Raw genomic sequence first — 13846 nt, 5'->3', positions numbered from 1 at the left:
TAGATAGTACGGTACCTCTCTGGCAAGCCCCCCTCCCTGATGTGGCTGGTTCTTCCTTAACTCCGGTGAGCCCCCACCCCCTAAAAATCGACTAACCCAAAAGTTGGTTTAGTCGACTGAAGTGTAGCCAAATCAGAGCAGCATCGCAAGCAAGAGCAAGAGCGAGAGCAGCAGCGCAAACAAGAAAAAGAGAAAGAGCAATAACAAGAGAAGACCAGGCAGTAGACCGAGAGCAAGAGCAGAGCAGCAGCGCGAGCGAGAGCTAAAGCAGCAGCAGCTCCTACTGATGAGGACGCCACCGCCGAGGGAGCGATGTCATGGAGGAAGTGGCCGACGATGCTGCCGTGGATGGAGTCGCGCCATGTCGGCTCGGGACCGAGCGCCGGCAGCACCGTGAGATCGAATCAAGAAGAAAATGTGGCGATTAGTGTACACCCTCTTTGGTGGCACTGATTAGGCCTCAGCTTCTTTCGTGGAAACGGTGATGCTACTGCTCTTTTGGTGGTGCAGGTGAAGAAAGGCGGTGTGGGAATGGAGGTGGCGTGAAAGACGAGGGAACATCGGGGCAGCTCCTTGGAGGTGGAGGACGGGGTGGTTGAACCGGCAGGACGACGAGATCGACGATGGATCCTCATCCTCTATGCTGGATGAGGGACATCGAGGTGTTGTTGTGGACGATGTCATCGGGGAAGAGGCTCCTGCTGGGTGGCGGATGGAGGAGGGTGTGGGGCTTCACGGGTTTTCGTGGCCTCGATGTATGAATGGGTGGGCCGATGGGATGGGAGTGGGGAACCATGGTTTAGGGACATAGTTATCCAAAATGTGGGGTAAGTTATGAAAGTAACCCCACCGATTTGAGCTAGGCGGTTGTTTCGGTTGAGGGATATCACGGGCATTTCGTGTGTCAAGATTTCGCTGGAGGTGGGAGTTTTCGCGCGCGTTATAATTTTGGGATAGCAAGGCGCGGGTTGAGATGGAGGGAGTTTTTGGAGCACAACGAGACAAAAAAAATATCTTCAATATTTTGGGGTAACAAGGCGCGTGTTGAAGAGGCGGGAGTTTCACAGCATGATAGACAGAGATGCTAGCTTGAAATTTTTGCATTACAAGGCACGGCTTGAAATTTCGGGAGAACAAGCTTAACGTGTACCCAAAAAAATTCGCACCACATGACTAGAGAGAGCCATGTGTCGTTTTACTATATTACTAGTAATGCATTCAAACACAACAAAAAAACTAAAAAATCGGGACAATAAACATAACATGTACAGTACCAAAACAATTTGCACTTCCCTCAACAATAAAAAACAATGTATGTTGTCTAGCATATGGACTAAATTTGAGTACATTTTCCCTATTTGAATGGGATTGTACCCGTGTTAGTTATACAACCATCTAAATATTATCTTAACAACACATGCAATGAATATAGGAGAAGTAAAATCCTATATAAATATGAACTACATGTACATACGATCTCAAATTCAAATATATGTATCCATTTTATGTTGAATTCTAATCATAGTACATGTATGATCTAGCAAGATGTTGGGAATCTAAACCATGTATGATACTACGTACAATGTGTTTAACACGCACAACACACACACACACAAACACCATTTAGACTAGTCGACATTATCCATCTCACACATGCAATCTTTTTCTTCAGGTCAGTCTCCCATGCATGCACACACACACACACCTCCCGCTCTCCATCATATCGGGCATTCTTTATCTCTCACGTGCATGCGCAACGATTGATGTTTGTCTATGTGTGTGTATATATAGCTAGGTCTTTCCTAGTTTTCCACACAAACCGATCAATCTATATATCTAGTGAGGTCTCACCCTCTTTCCCACGTCCACATCGATCAATCTATACCTCTCTATATAGGATTACATAGCTAATACACCCACATTAATTATATGTCCAACGTCCCCCTCTCATCATCCATGCCTTTCGCTTCATCTCTCAGACACGTGCACAGTGGCGAAGACAGGGGCAGCAAGGGCCCTGCCCCCCCTAACATCTCTATATATCAAGGCTAATATGAATGTGATCATTGGAAAATTGCTGGTAAAATTGTTTAAGTTTATGAATTGGCCATCCTCGTAAAGGATTAGCAGTGCTTAGCCCCCTAGCTACATTTATTTCTCATGGCTCCGCCACTGCGTGCAACAACGCACATTCTCGCCCCTTGTCGCTGTCAAAACCAGCGGATCTCGGGTAGGGGTTACTGAACTGTGAGTCTAAGGTCGATGGTAACAGGAGATAGGGGACACGATGTTTACACGGGTTCAGGCCCTCTCTTTGGAGGTAATACCCTACGTCTTGCTTGATTGATATTGATGAATATGAGTATTACAAGAGTTGATCTACCCTGAGATCGTAATGGCTAAACCCTTGAGGTCTAGTTTGTATGGCTATGGCAATGAATCTCCCTCTCCGGACTAAGTCCTCCGGTTTATATAGACACCGGGAGGATCTAGGGTTACATAAGGTCAGTTACAAAGAAAGGAATCTACATATTTGGTCGCCAAGCTTGCCTTCCACGCCAAGGATAGTCACATCCAGACACGGGTGCAGTCTTCGGTCTTCGTATCTTCACAACCCATCAGTCCGGCCCATGGCTAACAGGTCGGACGCCCGAGGACCCCTTAGTCCAGGACTCCCTCAGTAGCCCCTAAACCAGTCTTCAATGGTGAGGTATTCGGTGCATAGATTGTCTTCGGCATTGCAAGGCGGGTTCCTCCACCAATGACCACCAAGTAGTGTATTCGGCCTTCCATTCAATGTCTGTACCCTTCGTCTTCTGTGTATCAACAACTTCAGCTTCCATGTGTCAAGCAGATGCGAGAGGTCAGGGCGTTTTTGCACATAACACCACGGCCGCATGAGGGATAACGTCTATTTAACAAGACTGAATCCTAGATCCATTCAACCATCTCACAGAGAAAATCCCCAAAGGTTGCCAGGAAAGAACATGTCTAGTGTTCCCAACTCCTCCTCCTGTCCCTGCGGCCCAGAGAGAGGCGAGTGGGAGAGGTGCTTTGTATCCCACGGTCGGCAGGTGAAGCTGCAAACGTAGGGGTTTCTCCCCCCTGCGGATCTGGTCCCTCTTCGAGCAGGGTTGGCCTCCCTTGACGGCAAAACCCAGGCAGAGGATTTCCCCAATCCATTCGGGGGGAGCGAGTGTGTTTCGTCCCCTATCTGCCAACGGGCGTTGGATTTCCAATTCATCCATTCCTCCGAGGGCTTATGGAATATTATGGCCTCCAGCTGCATAACTTTACTCCAGCCTCCATCCTACACATTGCGGGTTATGTCGCTTTATGCGAAGTATTCCTGGGTTGTGAGGCCTTGAACTATGGAGAAAGTTATTCTGCCTTGTCTCGCATAACAATGAGGGATCGATGTTTGAAGTGGGCAGATCCGAAATACGGCGCATTGCCGAGACCGGATACCTATCTGGCACACCAAAGAAGGCGTCTGAAGAGTGGACTACTGAGTGGTTCTACATCGAGGATGTCGTACTCCCAGACCCAGCCCGGAGGGGTCTTCCTAAGTTCACAAGTGCCCCCTTGAAGAAACGTCATAGCTGGCACCCTCGGAGCCTCAAGGAGGAAGATAGTGCGGAGGTTCGCCAACTCTTGGGCAAGATAAGGGCGCTCGCCCAGTCCGGATAAACGATGGTTGAAGTAATGGCGACCTCCATAGTGTGGGGAGTCCAGCCACTCCAATACAAAGGACTTCGCATGTGGCACTATAATGGGGAAGATGACGCCTCCCGCTGCGGCAGGAAGGGTCCAGAAACCCCTACCGCCCTGGCCAAAATATTAGCCGAACTATTCTAAGGGGAGGAAGAGGAGTTCCTACGCATCAAGCATAGGTAAGGATATTCCATGTATAGTCCTCCTAGCTGGGTAAGTTCCCAACTCCTCTGCTCTACTTATTCTACACCCTCAGCTATGTTCAACGAACACTAACCCATCCATTTACAACAGCACTAGCGAAATATTTCCGAGGGGCTTTACAGCCCTGCCTCGCAGCCCGAGGGCCACAATCGGGACCTTGGCCCCACATTCGAAGAGGATCCGGATATATTCGTGGTGCTCGCGAATGGGGTGTTTTACCAAATGAGCTATGACGGCACAGAAGTGGCCATTATAGCCGATTATCCCAGTCTTCTCCCCGCTTCACACGTAAGTAGTCCGGAGATATTTCATCTAAAAAAGCTTTCTCATACTGCCACACCCACCGCACTGTCCTGTGCTCAAAAGGGGAGGTGCTCGGCATGTTCAAAGAGAGTGGCCCCCACGCTGGGCAAGCCTCCGAAGAGGAAGGCAAACAAAGATATGGCCGAGCCTTCATCAAAGAGGTATGGATTTGCAAAAATGCACCTTGGTAGTCACATCCAACTGTGACCTTTATGTTTATCCTGTATCAGGAAAAAAGTGTGTCGGACTATATCCGGGGGTCCGGCTGATCATACTTCCCACATCCAAGATCTAGATCCAGCCTTAAAGACGGGGGTTGATGTGGGGGTAATGCTGGACTGTCCCCCAGCCGAGGATTCAGAGGATGTATCCGTCACTAACTCGAAAGTGGAGAGCGCCATGAATCATCGGTGCTGCAGGGCCGTTTTACAAGATCCTAGCTTTTCAGAAGAAGCATTTAGCACCTTCAGCTCGGCTGATGCATACACCTGAGCTGCTCGAGATGGGCTTAACAGAGCCACAAGGCAGCATTTAAAAGATGTGCGGGTAAGTTTACTTTGTCTGACTATGATAACCATATGCCAGTAGCCCCCGAGACTTGAAGCAGTTGGTACAACTGATTTAAGTATCGTTGTATAACCAGGTTCTTACGGAGAAGAACGACCTGCTAGCCCAAGAGGTGGAAAACTGCTAGACACAGCTATCTGCTGCTACCGCCGAACTGGAAAATCTCAAGAAGGCGTCCTCTGGTTGTTTTTCCCTCCATCGAGAAACAAAAAAGATATGCCAGCTGTGTTGAAGCTGATGCTGTATCTCATAACAGGGTCATCAGACCAACTCGAAGAGAAACTGAAGGCTGCTCAAACGAGTGAAAAAGAGGCAAAGAGACAACATGCCGCAGGTGAGCGTGTTCTGACCCGAGTTACAGAGGAGAAGAACAAACTCCAGGATTCAAACACCAAACTTGGCGAAGAACTGAAAGATGTACGAGCCCAGCTAGCCGACTCCGTGAAGGAGAACAAAAAGCTGTGAGGCGACATATTCAGTAGCTGATATAGCTATGATTGCAGGTATGTTGACGAGTCATCCCGAAGAGGAGGTGTCTGGATCATCAAGTGATCTTCTGCAAGGGCTGTCGCAATTGCACGAGCAAGCTCGGCAGGCAATGCGGAGTGTAGCCAAGGCCTTATGGCCATCCGCCTCCCCTCCAGGGAATATGGAGGAGCTTGTAGAGCTATTCAAGGGAGCGCGGTGGCGTATCCAACTATGGAAGATATCGGCCTGCCGAGAGGGTGCGCGAGAGGCCTAGGCCATGGTGAAAACGCGGTATACGAAGCTGAATCCAAATCACATGGCCCGGGTCAGACCGCTAGTTTCAAATGGGGAAGAAATTCCCGTTAGTTAAGTATATGACCAAGTAGAGGTGGCCACTAGATATTACCAGCAAGATTGTAAGTTAGATAGCCTGCTAGAGGGTATAGAGGAGGAAATTTTTGAGTCGAAATGACTGTGTATTTTTCCGTCTAGCTGAACTGTAAAACGATTGTCATGGCAGACCTTTTTGCTTTGCCCTTTGGACCCGAAGGCGCGGAGTGTTTCCGAATACCCGTGCGGCCGAATAGACCAGGGTATGCATGGAAGCCAGGCGTAGGGGTCATAGTTGCTTGAACATAAAATTTGTATCCGGCTAGTTATGTTATATTACATTATGTAAGAAACATCTTCCAGAGAGAATATTTCCGTTAAGGGTTCCTTTCACTTGGTGTGCATGCGTTAGAGCGCATGTCGAACTGTGATTGAACAAGTCACAGTATATATATATATATATATATATATATATATATATATATATATATATATATATATATATATATATATCTTCCGGGGGTTCTCAAATGGAGCGAATGCCAAAACATCTTTAATTCACCGACCGAATATTCCCTTAAGAACGCTAGCTTTCGGCTTCACCTAGTCTGAGGTACACATCCGGATGACCCGGCAATAACGATCACAGAGGTGCTCCCTTTATGCCCTAGACGAACTAACGGGAATGTAGGGCATAAGCACAGGAGCTAGGCAACCCAGCTTGGCCAAAACTTAAGTCATATTGATGCATATAATGGCGAAGAAAATGTACATATGGGGAAAATGCTATGTGACGAGCTTGATGCTCAGAAAATAATAATATCAAGCTTCTGTCCAAGAAGCCCCCAGGTATGATAGACATACATACTTGAAGATGTATGCGACATGGGTGCATGGTCTAACTGCACGAAAGCTTTTAAGGCTAAAGAGAAAAAATGAAAAGAGAGAAAAAATGATTGAAACAATAGGGGGAAGGAGACGAACAAAGAGGTTGGCGCTAGGCATAGAATCTTCGGAGTCTGGCCGCGTTCCAGGGGTTCGGCTCTAGTCGATTGTCTGACGCATTACGCAAGCGGTATGCCCCTTCGGTGAGAACTTCATCGTTGATGAAGGGACCCTCCCACTTGGTTTGAGTTTCTCCTTTTTCTTCTTCGGCAGGCATAGAACGAGTTCGCCGATGTTATAAGTTTTGTCCCGCACTTCTCTACTTTGATACCCGCGAGCCTGCTGTTGATAAAATGCGGAACGGGCTTTTGCGATGTTGCGCTCCTCCTCTAGGGCATCTAAGCTGTCCTACCGATCGATCTTGGCCTCTCTCTCTCTCTCTCTTCGTACATGCGCACTCGAGGTGAGTCATGAATAATGTCACAGGGTAGCACTGCCTCTGCGCCGTACACCATGAAGAAAGGTGTGTATCTGGTAGTGCGATTGGGCGTGGTCTGCAGCCCCAGAGTACGGAGTCGAGCTCCTCAACCCAGTGCTTGTCTGATTCTTTCAAAGACCACACTAGTCTAGGCTTAATGCCGCTCATAATAAGACCATTGGCTCTTTCGACTTGACCGTTTGTCTGTGGATGATAGACAGAGGCGTAATCGAGCTTGATGCCCAGATTAGTGCACCAGGTTTTCACTTCGTCGGCTATCAAGTTGGAGCCGTTATTAGAGATGATGCTATGTGGGACACCATAACGATGTACGACGCTGGATATGAAGTCTATTACTGTGCCGAACTCGGCCGTTTTAACTGTTTTGGCCTCTATCCACTTAGTGAATTTATCCACCATGACCAGCAGATATTTTTGTTCTTATGGCTTCCTCCTTTAAGGGGTCCAACCATATCCAGTCCCCAGACCACAAAAGGCCAAGTGATGGGGATTGTTTGTAGGGCGGTCGGGGGCATATGGCTTTGGTTGGCGAAGAGTTGGCATCTGATGCAACGTTGGACAAGGTCCTGTGCATCTGCTCGGGCCGTCGGCCAATAGAACCCTGTAGGGAAGGCCTTGCTAACAAGGGCCCGAGCTGCGGTGTGGGGCCCGTCGAGACCGGCATGAATCTCAGCCAGGAGCTGTCGCCCGTCCTCCTCGGAGATACATCTTTGGAGGACTCTGGTATCTCTTTTCTTATAGAGCTCTCCGTCGTCAACCTTGTAGGCCTTCGAATGCCGGATAATGCGGCGGGCCTCATTTTGATCCTCAGGAAGGTCCTTCCTGTTAAGATAGGCCAAGAAGGGTTCGGTCCATGGGGCAATGACTTCCATAATGAGATGCGTCGATGGTGTTATTTCGATGGCTGAGCCTCCGATGATATCGGTGTGTTCAGAATCTAGGTTTGTGTTCGGATCCGGACAAGTGTTGTTGTTTTCCCCTACCACACCACGGATGGCTTAAAAAGCCTTTCCAGAAAGATATTAGGTCGGACGGGGTCGCGCTTGGCGCCGATACGAGCAAGAACGTCCGCCGCTTGATTACTTTCTCGAGCCACGTGATGGAACTCGAGCCCCTCGAACCAAGTCGACATTTTTAGGACGGCATTATGATAAGCTGCCATCTTCGGATCTTTGGCATCGAAGTCTCCATTTATTTGAGATATTGCAACGTTTGAGTCCCCGCGCACTTCCAGGCGCTGTATGCCCATGGAGACAGCCATCCACAGACCGTGCAATAAGGCCTCGTATTCGGCTGCGTTATTGGAGTCTGTGTATAGTATTTGGAGTACGTACTGAACGATGTCTCCAGAGGGGGATGTTAAAATGACGCCTGCTCCTAGCCCTGCTAGCATTTTGGAGCCATCGAAATACATAACCCAATTGGAATATGTGTCATACTCTTTGTGGAGTTCGGCTTCTGTCCATTCAGCGACGAAGTCGGCCAGTACTTGGGATTTAATAGCTCGACGTGGTTTGTATGTAATATCAAATGGAAGGAGCTCAATGGCCCATTTGGAAATCCATGGCATCGCAGTTGTTTATTATGTCATTGAGGGTACTTTGGAAGCCACCCGTGATCGAACACTCCTGGAAGTACTGTCGTAGCTTTCGGGATGCCATGAAGACCGCGTATGCTATCTTTTGATAATGGGGGTACCGGGATTTGCATGGTGTAAGGACAGTGGATACATAGTATACTAGCTTTTGAAGCGGGAACTTATGTCTGTCCTGCTCTCGTTCAATGAAAAGCACGGCGCTCACCACTTGATTTGTGGCCGATATGTATTTCAGCATGGGTTCGCCGACATTTGGCGCGGCCAGGATTGGGTTGCTTGCTAGGAGTGTTTTTATTTCTTCCAGTCCGGCTGTTGCCGCGTCCGTCCACTCGAATTAATTGGTTTGTCGTAGAAGGCGATAGAGCGGCAGTTCCTTTTCTCCCAATCTGGAGATAAAGCGGCTTAGAGCTGCCATGCAACCCGTGATTTTTTGCACTTCTTTAAGGTCTGTTGGCCTAGCCAACTGTGTTAGAGCTCGGATTTTGGCTGGATTTGCTTCAATTCCTCTATTGGAGATGATGAAGCCCAGCAGCTTTCTTGCAGGGACGCCAAAAACACATTTTTCCAGATTGAGCTTAATGTCATATGCGCAGAGGTTGCCAAATGTGAGGCGTAGGTCATCTATTAGTGTTTTGACGTGCCTTGTCTTGATTAGGACGTCATCCATGTAGGCTTCAACTGTCTTTCCGATTTGTTTCTCTAGGCATGTTTGGATCATGTGTTGGTAGGTCGCACCGGCGTTGTTGAGGCCGAACAGCATGGTATTGAAGCAGAATGGCCCATATGGGGTGATGAATGCAGCTGCAGCTTGGTCGGACTCCTTCATTTTGATTTGATGGTATCCGGAATATGCGTCGAGGAAACAGAGTGAGTCATGTCACGCGGTAGCATCAATGATTTGATCAATGCGGGGGAGGGGGAAGGGATCCTTAGGGCAAGCCTTATTCAGGTCTTTAAAATCGACGCACAGGTGCCAGGATTTATCCTTCTTTGGTACCATCACCAGGTTTGCCGGCCAATCCGGATGTTTTATTTATCTAATGAATCCGGCCTCGATTAGCTTGGCTAGCTCCTCTCCCATGGCTTGACGTTTGGGTTCAGAAAAGCGCCACAGTGTTTGTTTGACCGGTTTGCATCCCTTTAATATGTTGAGGTTGTGCTCGGCCAGTTTGCGCGGGATACCTGGCATGTCAGAAGGGTGCCAGGCGAATATATCCCAATTTTCGTGAAGAAAATCCCTTAGTGCGGCGTCGACCGTTGGGTCTAGTTGTGCCCCAATAGGTGCTGTCTTTTTGGGGTCCGTTGGATGGACCTGGAATTTGACTATTTCTTCCGCTGGCTTGAAGGTGGTGGACTTGGGGCATTTGTCTAAGATCACATCGTCCCTGTGCACCATGGAGCGTAGTGCGGTTAATTCTTCGGCCGCGAGGGTTTCAGATAATTCCTCAAGGGCCAGGGATGCGGGTTTTTTTGGGTGCGGAGTGCTCTGTCCGGATCACTAGCGAGAGTGATTATGCCTTTCGGCCCGGGCATCTTAAGCTTCATGTACCCGTAATGAGGTACAGCTTGGAAGCGTGTAAATGCCTCCCGCCCCAAAAGGACGTGATATCCACTGTTGAAAGGGGCAACTTGGAAGGTTATTTCTTCGGAACGATAATTCTCCGGCGTGCCGAATACCGCGGCAAGTGTTATTTTTCCCGCACACCACGCCTCCCGACTGGGAATAATTCCTCGGAAGGTTGTGCTACTTTGCTCAATGCGGCTCCAGTCTATTTCCATTTTGTGGAGTGTATCTTTGTAGATGAGGTTTAGTCCCCTGCCGCCATCCATGAGGACCTTGGTGAGCCGAAAGCCATCCATGATTGGACTAAGGACCAAGGCGGCTGGTGCTCGGACTGTCCTGTATTTTCGTTCATCACCGGCATTAAAAGTTATAGCCGTGTTGTTCCAAGGGTTTATTGCTGCTATTTGACAGACTTCGGTGAGTCCACGTAGTGCTCTTTTGCGCCTATTGTTTGATGTGAATGTCTCGAACACCGTCGGTACTTTGGGGTCGTTGTCCTCTAGGGGTGTTGTTGTGGGGTATTCTTGGTGAGGATATCCTCGCCGCTCTTGGCCACTTGCCGGAGTATCCTACATGCTCTAAGGCTATGTGTTGGTATGTTATCCAGTGTTGCGTGTATTTTGCATGGCCCATCGAGCCATCCTTCCAGAATGGTTCCGCGCCCCATACTGGACTTATATTTCTGTACTATTGAACCGGGCATGTTGTAAGGGTGCGCCCTTTTCGCCTAAATGAGGGGTTGAGTGGGGACCGATGATTCCCAATGGGCTGCTTGAGTTTTCCAGGCACTTTCCATTGTGCTATACTTCTGTATGATAGTTGACAAGTCAGCGAAGTGTAGGATGCGACAGCGGTTGATGGCGTTGAGGATTCCTTCATCCCTGCAATTGTTGTGGAACACTGAGATCGCTTCCTTGTCACGGCAATCTTTCATCTTGTTTTTGACAAGAATGAATCTGGCCTAGAAGTGGTGGACCGTTTCCTGAGACTGTTATTGTATGCTCATGAGAGTGCTTGTATTCGGGTGGGTGGGTGGATTTAAATCTAAACCCTGGCCCAGTTTTGGCTCCGGAGTCTGAAGGTCTTCCGAACTTAACAGACCGGGCTCCGGGATATCCGCTGATTTTTTAGGCCCGTCGTCCGATTCTATGTTTGGAGGGCAGGATGCATCTCCTCACAGGTAGGTGTCCGGCTCTTCGAGACCGGAGATACGGACATAGTCCATCCTTAGTATGGAGGAAGAGTTGTCGACTCGCTCCTCGACTACCACTCTCTGGTGGGTGATCGGTGGAGATTTGATTTCTCTCTGATCGGGTTTAAGCCCAATTCGATCGTAGTCTATAGCGACCCCCAGGGTGGCTATGCGATCTAGGAGCTCGTTTAAGGACGAAAGCTCCACTAGATCCATCTACTTGGAGTGTTCGGAGTCGATACGAAGGGGGTCATCGTCGGCTTAATGACCAAACGGGCGGTCATGGGAAAGCCGCCCAGCCGGAGGGTTTGGCCCGGCGCCTGCCTTCCTCCGGTGGTGATATTATCCTTGAGAACAAGGCGAGACATCGATCCCATCGTTGACGTCACAGTGGAACTCTCAATGAAAGCACCAATGTCGGTGTTAAAACCGGAGGATCTCGGGTAGGGTTTCCCGAACTTTGCGTCTAAGGTCGATGGTAACAGGAGACAGGGGACACGATGTTTACCCAGGTTCAGGCCCTCTCTATGGAGGTAATACCCTACGTCCTGCTTGATTAATATTGAGGAATATGAGTATTACAAGAGTTGATCTACCTCGAGATCATAATGGCTAAACCCTAGAGGTCTAGTTTGTATGGCTATGGTAATGAATCTCCCTCTCCGGACTAAGTTCTCCGGTTTATATAGACATCGGGAGGATCTAGGGTTACACAATGTCGGTTACAAAGAAAGGAATCTACATATTTTGTCGCCAAGCTTGCCTTCCACGCCAATGAGAGACCCATCCTGACACGGGTGCAGTCTTCGGTCTTCATATCTTCACAGCCCATCAGTCCGGCCCATGGCTAACAGGTCAGACGCCCGAGGACCCCTTAGTCCAGGACTCCCTCACCCCTCTCTTTAAATATCAATCTCGCACTTGTGCACTCCTTCATAGTCTCCCTCCACTTGGCCCCTCGCACCATCTTCTAGCCCCCCACCGGATTTTGCCACATGTACAATCTAGCAGACTCCATGGTTGAACTTAAGCGTAATGCACAAACCTCAAAACACAAGTGCTTCTCCTTTGTTCTAGAATCTTCCATATCATAACTACCCAAACTTTTTTTCTAGTTGAATTGCCATTATTTGTTTTTACTTTATGCTTTACAACAAACAATTCCATGAATCATAAAATAGATTAAGGGCTTCTTTGATTCAAAGGATGCTAAAAGGAATTTTGGAAGATTCTAATCCTTAGGAATTTTTCCTATCTTGGTTTCTTGATTCGTAGGATTGTAAACCATAGAAATTTTTCCATAGGATTCATTTGCACTATATTTCATAAGAAACATCACATCCACTCAACCCTCTTTGAAAGAATCCTGCATTTTTCTATAAACAATCAAACACTCGTACAATCCTATAGGATTCAGGACGACATTCCACTCTAATCCCATGTTTTTCCTATTCCCTTTGGAAATCCTATGAATGAAAGAGGCCATAGCTTTTTTATAAAAACTAATTGATTTTGAATGAGATGAACTATAAGAATTAAATGAACGTCTACATCAGGCATATATGACTCAAAGCTTACATGCTATAGTGTGGTATTTATTCATAATTTGGTTGCCAAATCTGATGCGAGCAATGCACGTGTACCTTACTAGTACTTCGAGTATGTGAAAAACACGTAAATTAGAATTCCAATGGCACGCTACACAGTGTCTCTCTTACAGTTCATGAAGCCACGTGGCACATGTGGAGGCGTTGTCGCGACCTCCTTGTGTGCATTGATCACAGTGACGTGCTGGTGGTTCCAGAAGAATGTACTCGTCCTCTCTGAGGCACACTGGCGGTACATGCACGAAGCGAAGATGTGCACGCATGCCACGCACGCACTCATTCCCTTGCATGCACACGCGGGTACATGGGGGGACGCATTTTTGTACGAAGATCCACCCCATGTGATAATTGATATGTCTCCATCGTACCTATAATTATTTATTGTTTCATGACAATATTATACACCTTTTACATTCTTTTGGCAACTTTTTATATGATTTATTGGACTAAACTATTGGTCAGTGCCAAGTGCAAGTTCCTATTTTCTTCATGTTTTTTGTATCGCAGAGTACGCATATCAAACGAAGTCCAAATGCAATAAAATTTCACGGAGAATTATTTTGGAATATATGTGATTTTTGGGAGTTGGAATCACCGCAAATGGAGGCCGACACAGAGCACAAGACACCAGCGTAACACCCCTGAGCCAGGCCCGCGGTGGTGGGTTGTGCTCACCTCGTATGTCAGTTGGGGATGTACTTCGGGCGCAAGGAAGCTTATATCCGGAAAAAAATTATGTTAAAATCTCAGCGCAATTGGAGTTATGGATCTCCGGGAATATAAGAAATAGTTTTCGGCCAGATTTGGGGAATGAGAAACATAAGAGAACAGAGAGGGAGATCCAATCTCGGAGGGGCTCCGCCCCTCCGCCGCCCTGGAGACCAAGGACCAGAGGGGAAACCCTTCTCCCACCTAG

The sequence above is a fragment of the Triticum dicoccoides genome, chromosome 6A, assembly GCF_002162155.2.
Source record: "Triticum dicoccoides isolate Atlit2015 ecotype Zavitan chromosome 6A, WEW_v2.0, whole genome shotgun sequence".
Classification (NCBI taxonomy): Eukaryota; Viridiplantae; Streptophyta; class Magnoliopsida; order Poales; family Poaceae; genus Triticum; species Triticum dicoccoides.
This window is presented reverse-complemented; position numbering follows the sequence as displayed.